Here is a 14,527-nt window from a genome sequence, read left to right on the forward strand (position 1 = left end):
ATATCTATATTTACCGTATGAAAGGGATATGGCGCGCGAACAATAGGAGTAATTGGAATTTTATCCGATAGTTTTTCCGGACTTTTTAATTGACATCTTTCGCATGTTCTACAATAATTTTCTACATCTTTGGATATGTTCGGCCAATAAAATGAAAGCTTAATTCTTTCTTTAGTTTTCCTCATACCTAAATGATTTCCGAATATGGAATCATGAGCTAATTGAAGGACTTTATTTCGATAATTCTCGGGCAAAACTAACTGTTGTATGTTTTCCCCACAAATTTTTTCTTTATGAAATAATAATTCGCCCTGTAAAAAGAAATTATTCTTCCCTACTTCTGTGTCCTTAAAAGAATTTATTAACGTTTGGCAGTTTCTCTGATCGACCTTAAATTTATTCGATTCCGAATAACTGTTTAGTCTTTCATCATTCTGATTCGCAACTGAGCTATAAAAAAGATTTACATTTGACAGTTCAACGGCGCCAACCTCAAGTTGTTTTTGTTTATGAGTTTCCGGTTTCGTCTCGGGGAAGACGGTTGATTCATTCTCGTCTTCAAATATGCGATCCCATACATCTGGTGTAATTAAACATTGAACATTTAGCTTATCTGTCAACGCGAAAAGAGCTTCTACGCGCGAATATAGACAACTGTTTGGTTTTTTGTAATAAATGGGAATAGTTGCTAACGTTGCCTCTATGACGTCGCCAAATGCGGAACTTAAAATGATTTTACCCTTACTTTCTATTTTTAAATCAGGAATTAATGTAGTGTTCAAAATTGGTATTTCCGTACCTGAATCTTTTATAGCTTCTACTTGCTTCCCTGCAATGTAAATAGTAATCTTTTCCAAGGAATAAAAATTAAGTTTTCCGTCGGAACACTCGGGTTTTTGTAAATGTTTAGAATTAACATTTGTAACAACCGCATTGTCCTTCGGTTTAGTTGAAATGTTAACTTTCGGTTTGATCGTTCTGTTTATTGGACCTCTCAAATTTATTTCGCCTGTTCGGGCAATCCTTAGCCAAATGTAAACTGCTACTACACACATAACATTCTCGCTGTTTAAACGAATGTTTCTGTTCATTTACCACTAAATCTTTTCTTAGCGCTGGTGGAATATATTTAGAGTTTTTGTTGTATGAAGAGTTTTTGTTGTATGAATCACGAAAATTAGCGCGTTTTTCACCTCTTATGTCATCAAAAGATTTACCTTTCGCGATGAAATAAGTGTCGCATTCCTTCGCTAGTTCTTCTGGACGTAGCCAACTTTCACCTTGTCGAACTGCAACATGGCACGCTAAATCACTATCCAATGTTTGAAAAAGTTTATCAGAAATTATTAAGTTAATTAAAGACTCAAAATCATTGACATTTCTACTTTTACAATAATGGATCCAACATGATCTTAAACGAGAGGCGAACTGCAAATGAGTTTCCCCCGTCAACCTTTGAGCTTGGCGAAAATTTTCTAAACATATAATTGGCGATGGTTCATATTCCTTAAGAATTAAAGATTTAATTTTTTCATAATCTTTCAAATCATCATCTTTAATATATACTGGAATATTAGAAGATTTATCACCTATCAGTTTAAGTAAAATTTCAGACTTAAACTCATTTGGTACGTTCTTATGCTTAAAAGCCCTTTCTATGGAATCAAAAAATAAGTTCCATGCTTCACCCTTTTTAGGTACAGAAATCGATAATGCCTGTACAGCTTTCAAAAGCTTATCTAATGAAAGTGTATTTTCTACGTTATTACTAGATTCGTTGCTACTTTCGATTTGCATCAAACGCAATTTCACAATTTCTTCTGACTTTTTCCTTTCTTCAACCGTAGTATTAAGAAATTCAGTAACAAAATCTTTATCTTTCAAATATTCTTTAGAACTTAAAAGCTTATCTTTTAATTCTACAACTTTTAAACTAGAATCGGCTTCTTCACCTAGTTCCTTCAACACCGAAATCAAATCACTTTTAACTACTCCCTTAAACATATTTAGAAGAAATTTTCCTTAAAGTTACAACAAAAATTTCTCACCTTTTCTCCAAAATCCAGTCGGCTTCGTTAGCTCTGGTTCTCGTAAGAGAGCGTGCTGTAATGACCTTACAGATTAATAAGGCACCATGAGGAAAACAACACCAACATTTATTAAAAATTAACTTTCAAAGAATAATGAAAAAAAATTTAACATTTAAAGAATAATGGCAAACTTGGAGCACTACCTCGCTCCTACAACATAATTAACCTACAACCTGCCTCCTCTGAGGCTAACATGCCACTGTCCTCTCTCTTACTTGCTGGGCTCTGCCAGGCAGCTGATTGGCTGGCTCACCGCTGCCAGATACATGACAATGAAGAAATACAAATTTCTCTTTACAATATCTCTGTTATTGTTCACAAAACCTTCTATATAATGCAAGGCTACTGCAAATAAATTTATATAATCGAGGGAATATATTTGCTTAGGAAAGGATCTTCCTTCCTTATTTTAGAAATCTGGCAATAATTTTCAGGATATGTGTTCACATCAAGAAATGGGAAACAACCAAAATCCCATTTCTTGGATATCCTTGGATCCTTTTCTTGAATGTCCTTGGATAAGCACTTAATGCATCTTTCAGTTACGTGCCCCAGAGATGAATAGAATTAGGTCATATCTTAGGAAAGACAAATATATACACCGTGAATGCAGTGAGCTGATCAGTGCTGACATTTACGGAGTACTTACTCTAATTGTAATACTATTTACTTCCTTGTAAGTAAAGGAAGTATGGCAATCGCGAAAAATTTCTAGTATCATATTTCAACGAAAATATACATTTCAAGTGCTCTCGAAACCATTTGAACGATGTTTTTGCGTGAGAAATACACGTACAGGCACAATAGAGGACTATTTTTGCCAAAGAGGATTGTAAAATAGATTTAAAATGGAATCAGCAGAGATTTTTTCTTGACGTCTGTATGTACGTACTTACGTACTTATGTATGTATCTCGCATAACTCAAGAACGAGTCCTGTAGAAAATTGAAATTTTGTATATGGGGCTTCTACAACATGTCGTTCATTGCAACAATCATACATAAACATATATATATATATATATTCTCATTATGTTACCTAGCTCGGTGAGCTTAATTTTTTATTCTATACATTGGTAAATTGTATATTTTTTGCTGTAAGATGATTGAATTATGTAGTTTTTATGTTCCGGTTAAGGGTTTTTGCCTTTAGTTAATATGCATGCAATATTTGTAGAATTGTCAACAATTCCGAGTTAACCCAACGAACGTCCATTTCTTTACATTTGAAACTCACTAGAATAGCGAATTCAGTCAGTTTCCATATCTTCAGTGTCTTTTTTGCCGAGTGGGATAAAAAGTAAACTTTCCGGATTGTGCACCGAAAATTTGCCTTCTTGCCCGCTGCCCGAATTGCTTGCTTTTGCGTAGTAACTCTAATTGTAATTGTTAAAATTGTTTAAGTGCTTTAACTGTATCCGGTGTTTTATGTTTTTCTGTGTTTTGCAATTTTTAATGAAGATGTTATGAGTTTTTACGTATTTTTGTTTTGCCTCAAAGTGGGAACTGAATTCATTGAATGAGAAATATATCTCATTCAATGAATTCAGTTCATTAAAGTAATTCGAGATAAATTTAGATGAAGAGGAGAAAAAATGTGTATAATTTAGTAGGCCATACAGGGAAGTCATGTGGTGTCCACATCAGATTTTTTTATATTCTCCATGCCACATATATTTTCGATATCGTAAATTGATGAAAGTATCCACATATTTTGCACCGGGTATCGTCACCTGTAAACAATAGAAAAGGTAAATCATTGTAAAATTCGATTCCAAAATTATTTCTTTTTTCTTTCACTGCATGTTTATTCACAACTTGTAACCAAAATTTTAACGGACAAAAATACTAATTCAGTATCTGAAAACGTAGGAAAATATCAAAATGTTTAATCTAATTATTCTTTATTTTGAGGTTGTAGATGGCAAAGATTTGTATGACAATCTAAAATGAAATCCCAAGTTTTAAAACTTTTGTTTTGGAAAATGTCATTTTTATAGTAATATATCATCAAGTAATATATTATTTTTATATATTTAAAACTGTGAATATTAAGATTCCACTAATACAATTCATAGCAAGTTATAGGCATATTTTGATCTAATTTTATGATTTGCATTCTGTGAACTGTTTTATGTTAGTTTTAAGATATTACGAAATGAATTATTGCCAAGTTATGGGTTATTTACATAATTTATTATTTATTAGCCCAAAGGGGCGATTTGCCCTGAAGAGCTGTTAACTTCGTTTGGGCATTTTGCGTAGTCCACTATCAAACGGCGTTTCACTTTTCAAATTGTTGCAATCAAATATTAAATCCCTGGATTATATTTAAAGAAATAAAACAATGAAAAATCTGCCTGAGTACATGAATGTTTCTCGCATTATGAAAAAACAATGGTAACTAAAGATATCAAATTTTAAATGACTTAGTCCCCCCCCCCCAAATATGGGCACATGGAAGCCCAAATTTGGAATTTGTTTTATTATCTATTTCATATTTTGTAAAACTTTAAAGAATTTTTTATTAATAATCTCCACGATTTCAAAGCGAGCAATGGCAACACTGTACGGAAAAAAATACATATTTATCTCCAGCGCTCGAGATTGTGCAACGGAAATTCTATAGATATGGTCATTTTAAATATTTTGTGACATTGCTGTTGCATTGAATTGTATGGTTTAAATAAGATAATATTTTGTAAAAATTGTAAGAATGTGATATTTATTAAATAAAAGTTATACAAAACGTTAAATAAACGCCCTTTTGGAAGTAATGTAAAATCTATAAAATTTTTTTACCACTTTACTTATTTAACCTAGCGTTAGCAGAGACATCAGCATCTTGATTAATATTATAATTCAAAAAGACAAAGAGAAAGAAAACGGCGACTAAAAAAACAGGAACGAAAAAATGTGTGTGGCATGGATAACATAGCTCCAGTTGGTGGTATTCCAGAAAATAATTACATACTTTTATATTTGGTGAAAAGGAGCACTCGAAAAAAGAGCTTCAATAATACATTTTATTTTATATATTTGGTTTTATTTTTTTCGGCCATTCTTAAATTCTGAAGAGATATTGTAACATCGAATTATTTGAGATGACAAAAAATATTACAAACTTAAAACAAAAAATCCAATGTGTACACCACATGACTTCCTTGTACGGAATATTAAATTATACGCATTTTTTCCTTCATTTCATTTAAACTTATTGGATTGAATTAAATCTACTTTGTCGATAGTGCGTAAGATGAAATAGAATATATGCACTCCTTAAAATTGACTATATTTGTTTACCATAGCGACACTCTGGCGCTAGGTTCACTTAAGAGCGTTCTATTTCGTTCATATTACAACTCAGAATGCACAAAATTTATATCATTTAAAGAATTATCTAATCGTTGCCACATGCTCTATTTAAATACTATAATAAATCTAGAACGATGTATAAAAGAAATTAAGCAAACAAAACAGCAAAGAAACAGTTTTTCACAGACGACTCAGTATTTTTCATTCAATTAATTCAGTTCTCACTTCGCGACAAGGCAAAAATACATAAAAACTTAAAATATCCGTATTAAAAATTACGAAGTAAATCTTAAGCACTTATTTCCTCGAAAAAATTCCAGAAAGGGTTAAGCATGATTTAATTCGCAACAATAAATGAAGGCGTTATCTTTGTTGTTGCAAAGCTTGATCTCTCTAGATTGGCAACAAATCTACTATTCTGCTGTTTCAAATGTAATTATATATGTCCGCCATGTTATTTAAAAAATAGGCTTAACGGCGCTTAAACGGCTTTTAAATTGTTGATAATTGTACAAATATTGCTTGCAGAATTACTAAAGGCATAAAAACCTTAACCGGAAGATAAGAACAACATAATTCAATCATTTTAAAAGCAAAAAATTGCACAATTTACAAACAGAAAAGAGTAAAGAAACTGAGATCACTGAGCCGGGTAACAGAGTGTATATATATATATAAATATATTGATATATGTTTGGTGCGGCCGATTGCAACCAAAGTGCGAAATGCACATCCACATGTTATAGTAGTCCTACATACAAAATTTCAACGTTCTGAGGCTGCTCGATTATGAGTTATGCGTACGTACGTTCACGTACGTACGTTCGTACAAACACCATTAAAATTCTTTTCAGAATTCATTTTAAAGCAGTTTTATAATTTTTTGGAGGAAAAAGAGTCTTTCACTCTGTCGTTACGTACAGATGTCACGCAAAAATATCGTTAAATTGCATTCGATAGCGGTCAAAATGGATATTTTCGTTGAAATATGCTCCCCGAAGCTTTTCGCGATTACAATACTTCCTTTTTACTTCGTACAAGGAAGTAAAAAAGATTATATTTAAAAATATGCATATTTTAAAGACCTTATTTTGTTCTAACGAATTATTTTTAGTTCGACTTTCCTTTCTCTCCTGATTTCAGTTTCCTACCGGAATGTAAATTTTAATGACGTATTTATGCTTCTAGTAAGGAAGGGTCTGCAATTTATGCTTCAAAAAATTTATGCTTCTATAATTTATGCTTCTAGACTCTATAATATGTACATAAAGATGAAAATATATTGACATTTCGATTTTAAAGTATTACTGACGCACTTGGCTGATTAATGTTTCGCTTACAAATAATGTTTTCAGAAATGAGAGTAATCCAAAACAATCTGATAGACATCAATAAGTCAAAAACGTTTAGTTCTCTCTGTACGCTCGACGAGTTAATATCAGCATTTAGCTTTCAAGAAGCTTTCAAAAATTTAGTTCTCTGCGTCCGCTCCATGAGAGTTAACATCAGCATCAAAAAAATTATTCGAGACAGATCACTGAGCATTGGAAACAAGGGCTGAAAGTTTTGCAGGACACAGGTACGTTGGTTGGTCATTTTAATTGAAATCATTATTCGATTCGTTAGAATCGAGAGCTTATTAGTATTTTCCATATTCGCAGCCATTCATCAACTTACAAATGCAAAACTATGATCAATTAACAGTAAAAAAAAAGAGTATTTTTAGTTCAAAATATCGATCATGGATTTAAAAAAAGGAATAACACTAAAAGATAGTAATATTTAGCCAAAAAACACAAACTGGCTTTAAAAAGTACTCAAAAGAAAAAGATTATTATTAAATAACACATATTGATAATATACTCTTATTTTAAATTAGGCTATATTCGTAATTTAAATTAAATTCCATTGATAAATAAAAGCTAAAACAGTTCTTGAAACGTTCATTTCCCATGACTAAAAAGATATATTGCATGTATATTTTATACAGTTTTGTCGTACATAACTCCAATAAACATTCGTCCCGTTTAAAGAAGCTTACGTTGTGTTATAAAGATATTGATTTCTTTAGGAAAGCAGAACTCGAGAGTTCGACAGAGGCAGTAAATTTTACGTGTGAAAGAAAAAAATTCCTCCTCCACACAAAAAAACAAATACCAAAAAAGAGAAAACAACAGCACTAATGTTTTGGAATAATTTAAATTATAGCATTTTTAGAATAATTCAAATTATAATTGTTAGAATGATTAAAATTATATCACAAAATAGCTTAAAAAATAAGAATATACGAGAATCTCTCTTCGAGTAGAAGATATAGGTCTAGGTAATTTTCAATACTGCTCAGACCATCCCATTTTGAAAACTGGTTTAATTGCATGTTTTATAATGGGATATAAGTGACTCAGCATATAATATTATCATAAATTAAAATCTTAAGTAAAAAATAAAAATACTAAACTGAATACTTAGTTTTATATCTCAGGAGAACGAATAGCACAATACACAATATGAACAAGGTGCTTGAGGTCTTAGGACTTCACAATTTAACTTTTGCTTTCTTATAAGCAAATTCAAATTTTAAGTTACGGTTTTGTAAATATTCTCCGAAATACCGATTTATTTTATCCGATTTTTAAATATTTTATCGATAACTAAGAATTTTAATTTTAAAATCTAAAGTTCATTTCAATAGTTGATTTCGTTACATTCGTTTAATGAGCTGTAAACTTACAATCAAGTGCATCTTTTCATATTAATTCATGAACAAGCGCTTGTTTATTCATTTGTTTATCTTTGTGAACGCAATACTGTCTTATCATACTCCGGAAAAGAAATCGTTCTGTATAAAATCACAATCAAGTGTATGATTTCATATTAATTCATGAATAAGCCCTTATTTATTTACTTATTTATTTATTTCTGTTAACTCAATTAGATACTGTTTTATCATACTTCGGAAAAGAAATCGTTCTGTATAAAATTTCACTTTTTTATTTTATTTGCTTACACGTTCTAATCGATATACTGGTTAGAGTTGTTAAATGTTACATCACTGGGGTCAGGTTAGAGTCTCAGAGAAGGCCTTGGATGTTGGTAGGGTTTTAGCTTTGTGTGGCATGGAGGTATTTAAACGAGTGGAGAGCGCAAAATTCTCTCGAAAGACTTAGTGGTAAAAGAAGAGCGGTGTGAGGCCCTTCGATACTCATAGGCTACATCAAAACTGGAACGAAACTTCAGTGTTATCTCGAGTGAAAAAGTGGATCTCTTTCTGCGATGCATCTTAGTCATGAGTATCAGCCAATCCCGAAGAATATATTATGCTGAAAATGTTCAGCCATTTGAAGTAACCATAGTATTTTGTTTTTCAAATTTATGATCGTATTTTAATTTGAAAAATATAATCAGTTTAAAAATTATGAGTTTTTTAAAACGTTTAATCTAAACTAATGAATAAAAAACACAGGTATTGTGTGCAATATAACGAAAAATCTGACGTAGGTTAAGCTAAATTATTCTGTTCAAGTCTGTTAGTTTGTTTGCCTAAGAAATGGATTTATTTGTGAAGGACTGCAAAGGAGAAACAAATTGGCTTCGTTTACCTTACACATGTGGCTAAAATTGCATGCTTCTCATGTAGATCTTTTATGCCTGTTGGTCTGCCAGAATAGAAGCTAAGATGAATTAATAGGGCTCCTTTATTGCAAACACTAGACCTTAGGTATGTAGCCCTTTTAAGACACCTTTACTAAAACTGAAGAAATCTAATAATAAAATTCTTCCGGATTTTTGCATTGTTAATGGTAAAATTTTATATCAAGTACGAGATTAAGCGACATTTTAAAACGTTTCTGTTATAATCCCAAATGAAGTCCCATAACATTTAGTTCAAAGAATTTTATTTTTTAATAACATAATGCACATTTCCAATATGTTTATTCTTGCCCCAGAAACTTTAAGAGCTGCATTCCTTTTTAGAAAGCTACACAAAATTTCAAAGGAAAAAGTAATTTTTTCTACTTTATTTATTAGATTCCTATCTGCGGCAGAAAATTCAATTTCCTTGCGTAACACGGAACTCGATTCCAGACACTGCGCACTTCTAAGGACGAGTGGAAAAGTAGAAAGAATTCTTAGCACTAGTACAAATCTTCGACATTGGCTCCTTGTTTCTCTTTGTAGGATTATACGGTAAAGTGAGGCTACAAGTGGTTTAAGTCGATTCTGATATTTCTGCCCCCCCCTTCTCTGTTCTTAAATTGTTGTTTATTTTACTTCTGCGATGCAGTTTTTTTTTTTCTGATATCTGTAGGATAGAACCATCTGTTTAACATCTGGAAGGAGAATAATTCAATGAACTGAATAGAAAATTAGGCGTTGTTTGTAAAGTATAGTAATGGCATACACAATGTATCAGCAGATTTTATGGCTGAATGTTTTGACTAAACTTAATCAATTTCCAAATGGCAACTAGTGGCAATTGTTCCTTATAAATCTCAAATTGTTTTCGTTATAATACTATTCTCTTACGGAATGCACTTTGAACCGAATTTTTTGTTAAATTTCATGCGATTGATGCTAGCCTTCATATATTCCATGATTGACAAGCGACAAGCAAAGAATTGTTTTATTACATAAGTGCAGCACTATTGCAAAGTAGTTAAATGCAAATAAATACATAGCGTCTAGTGTGCTTAGGAAGCATACAATATTGAACTCTAAAAAGATTGTAGAAGAATTACCTTCAAGTCTTATGATACAAACAAAAGTCAGAAGAAAGAAGTATAAGATCCTTTCATTCAAACACAAAGATCTTTACAGACGTCTCCACTTGTGCTTACATAAGCCAACACTTCTGGCTTAACATAAACAAGTAATGCTGAACTAAAATTAAATGCAATTAGATTACCCTAATTTCTCACATAATAAAGTAAGGTGCAGGAAGTCTCTGGTTTGTAGAAAACCGGCGAGACAAGCCTAATGGCTAGAAAACCTCAACGCCACAGAAACAAACAGCTATTTAGTCATGGTAACAACGTGGCCTCCAGTAGGCAGAACACGCTCTAAAACCAACTTGTGAAACCTTGGCTTAAATAGCACCTCCTTCTTCTCCAATCTGAATAAACGCTCGTTATCTCGTTTACATTCTGGTATGAAAAGCGTGGGTGAAAAGGAGAGCGACAAATTAACTATTAGTCAAAAATAAGTAGAAAAATCGTCACAGGTATGTAACTTTGTTTTTGCCTATTATTATAAAACACATGGTATGTGGGAACAACACTGTGTTCTTTAAACGGTCGCCTAAAAACATATGTTTGAGAAATTATAGAGTTTACAAAATTATAATTGCGGAATAAATGAATATTCTAAAAGTTGACATTTATAATGGAATACAAAAATAGTAAGAACGTGCCAAAATATATGTATATGGCGTTAGAGGGAAGGCAAAGACTGAGGAGTGATGCAGTTTTTAAAGAATTATTCCATTTTCTATCTTTGCTCTCGTGCTTGTCCATCTAGTTAGCAACTGAAAAAGTCACCTTTGGGTTTCAAATAAGTTTGCACTTAGGAAAGGATAATTCTATGTATAATAAGCCTTTGTAGGAAGAAAAGGAAAATGTGACTATTTAACAATAATGAAGATGAAAATGTGTACAATTTAAGATCTTACTTTCATTCTGATATTAGTTACCATTAAAAAAATATAGGATATGTTACAAAAATATAAAGAAACATTCATTTAGCATTCACTAAACATTGTTATTCAGCGAATCGTGCTTACAAAAGACAACACTTTTGGCTTAGCTCAAAAGGTAACAAGTAACTTAAAATAGACTAGAATTAATTTAGCCTAATGGATTTTTACAGGTTACTCAACGCGCAGGCAGGCTCTGACTCGTAAAAGTCGGAGTAAACAAACTTAGTGGCTAGAAGCTCTCAATGCCAAAGAGATCTTATCTCTTAATGTAATCTTTTAAGTAAATCAAAGAGAACAAAATGGCCTTCAGACAAGTAGAACATGCTCTAAAACACCTTCCAAAACCTTGCCTTAAATACCATCTTCTTTCTAGCCCATTTGAATACATGCGGGCTTACTCATTTACATTTTAGAAAGAAAGCACGAGTTGAAAGCGAGATCAATAGGAAAGATTGCTTCAAAATAAAATTAACTGTCAAGCAACTTAAATAAATCCTCATAAACTCACCCATCTTTTTCCAGTTTGGTTTAAATTTCGTAGTCTTCTGTTCAGCATCAACTCATAACAGAATTTTGTTAATACTTTAGTTTTGAACAAAAACGAATATTTTTGTTCAAAACTATTACAAGCTTTTAATCGTAAAAGAACTTTAATCGTAAAAGAACGTTTAGAGAAGTTTTCTATATCCTTTTTCACTAATCTGAACTATGCAATTTTGAAAAATAATGAAAGACTTGTTGAAATCAGAGGCTTTCTTATCCAGGATGACGTAATTTAAAATACTATGTGGCTGTTCTCGAATAACTACGAAAGATATGTTCTCTCTATGTCTTCTAAAATGTTTTTTGGGGGAAAAAATAATTGTTATAGCCTAGAATTTTTTACCCTTTTTTTCGGGGGGCTGTTGTTGATTGTTGGATGGCAATAACTTCTCTTTTTGAGTCTGATTGTCCTCCTAAAATTTTAAAGGAGCGTGCATTATTCCATGCTCAATATTAAAGTACCTAGAAGGAATGTAGAAATTTTTTCTGCTGTCTTCTACTTTATACATTAATAGTTACTAAAAAATAAACATTATTATATTTAGTATATTCCACATAGATTTTAACGAAATATGGCGCAAGAATATAGAAACAAAATGTTCTGCTCTTGGATTTTACGCACCTGATCTTATTTGCAATTTCAGAATGTATATTTGCCTAGGGGTACTTCCTTATTATCGAAAACACCTCAGTAGAAGTTTCCAAATTTTCAGAATGTGCTAACTCTGACAACCATCCATCAGTCAAACAACGTCGCCATTTTCATATGCGTTCTAAGTTCCAACGGTTTTTATAAACCAATTGTGACATTTTTTGCTTTAAACGGAATATGGACCTGCGGAATTTACCAGCAATGAAAGAAACTTCAGTAACATTTCTGCAGGAGTACAGAATTTTGCTGCAAAAGTTCTAAAATGAAGAACAAGGAGATGAGTTTGTTAGATAGTCGCTGTTGACGGTATTTACGTGATGTCGAGTATCTGCAATTCTCTGATATTTCTTAAGCGGAAATAAATTACTGTTTATTTGGAAAGAAGAACAGCTCAAACAAATTGCAGAAAAATTTGGAGAAGAAAGTACGTTTTTACTCTTCTTAATGTAGCACTTAATTCTTATTCAAAAATTAAAATTTACATTTTAGTTTGTTAAAGTATGTTGACTTTTCATACATTAATAATGTTTGCCGAACCTTTAAAAAATTGCAAAACCACCAGCTTGCAACCCATAACTAAATTTTACCTAAATAGTGACGAGCGGTAAAGTTACTGAACACTGGTAGTTCGACTTGGGATCGAATCCTATCAAACGGACTGGCTGCATGGCTGGTTTTCGTGTTTTCTACTTATGTACAACATGGATACTGGTCATTTTCCTTAGAAAGTCCGTGTAGAAGGCATCCCTCTCTGTAAATAGATAGGCCTCGAGTTGCTTTCCCTTAACGAATTAATTGCGTTAATACGTAAGTACTTGTTCTTGCCAAGGTTTAGTTACTTGAAATAAGCATTTATAATTGCTATGCTGTCTTAAAAAAGGAAGTGTTTTGCACAGTTCTGCAGAGGTAATTTATTGAATTTCACAGAAATGTTTCTAAGCAAAAATACCTTTAAATTACCTTTTAATCCGTGTTTCATTATCTCTGTATGTTTGTAAGATCTGCTTATAGGATCGAGCTACTTAAAATTTATTACAAACTCAATGAAGGTTTACTTATGTTCTGTGACGTGAATTAGTACCAAAGCAATACCTAATCATCAAACAAACACACACAGAACTAAAACACCTTAATTTTATTTTACCTCGCTCCTTGTGAGCGAATTAATTAAAATGTACAAGCATAACTAATTAATCTCTGTACCCAACCCGTTCAACTAAGAACATTTTAGGGACTGAGCATCAGGTGGTGTCACCCTAAGATGACTTTGACACACCTGCTGGGCCCGGGGTCCCACATCCCCGAGACACCAACAATTTTATATGCTCCCTCTGCCAAACACTCAAGTTTAGTGAACCCACCGCTAAACATGGGCCAGTCAGAACCACCATCCCGGCCAGACCGAGACCACGGTGGGGTGGGCAGATGACAACTTGGAGCGATGACTGGCCGTTCATAAAGGCTACCTGCCAGCACTACAGGGATGTCCCTCTCCTTAGGCTTTGCATGGAATACCAAGGACAGCAGTTACCAGACTCTCAATGGTCCAGTTTGCTATTTGACTAACAATACCTTGGTGGATGACGCTTTACACCTCCCGGCTCATGAAGAGAGAGTATAGACCACCCCATGGACCATCGGGAACCGCCAATATTATATTTATATATTTTATACCCCGTGTCCGAGACTGCATAGGTACAGATCCTAGCCAGTACTTTGCAGAGTACTCTACGTCGACCCCTGGGGGGAAAGCTAATTTAATTATACTGCCTACGGGTGAGGTTCGAACTCGCCACCTTTCCCTTTGCAATCCAGCTCGCTGACCACTCAGCTATCATAAAATTTATCAGCCAATGTGAGCCTGGTTTCATCACAAAGCTACAATTTTGATCTAACTTGACTGCATACTACAAGTTTTCTAGACCGCAAGAGAATTTCAAATACCCACATTTCCCAAAAGGGATCTAACCTTAATCTACGGTATTGGTCTCTAATACCTTTCTTAGAGTCAGCAAGACAACGGACAGCATGTCAGTTCAAACACTCTTATTCATAAATCTCTGAACTTTATATTAAAATTATTTGCCCCATAAATCTACATACATTTTGGAACGAGTAAACCCTGAAGCGAAAAACATTAAGCGTTAGTAAAATTTAAACATGCTTTGCTTTGTTTGAATGACTATTTAAACTGCTTTACATTTGTTAAACCCTAGCTGTTACAGCAAGAGAA

The sequence above is a fragment of the Stegodyphus dumicola genome, chromosome 1 (assembly GCF_044657685.1).
Source record: "Stegodyphus dumicola isolate Sdum_Otavi_A_Nest chromosome 1, ASM4465768v1".
NCBI classification, from domain to species: domain Eukaryota; kingdom Metazoa; phylum Arthropoda; class Arachnida; order Araneae; family Eresidae; genus Stegodyphus; species Stegodyphus dumicola.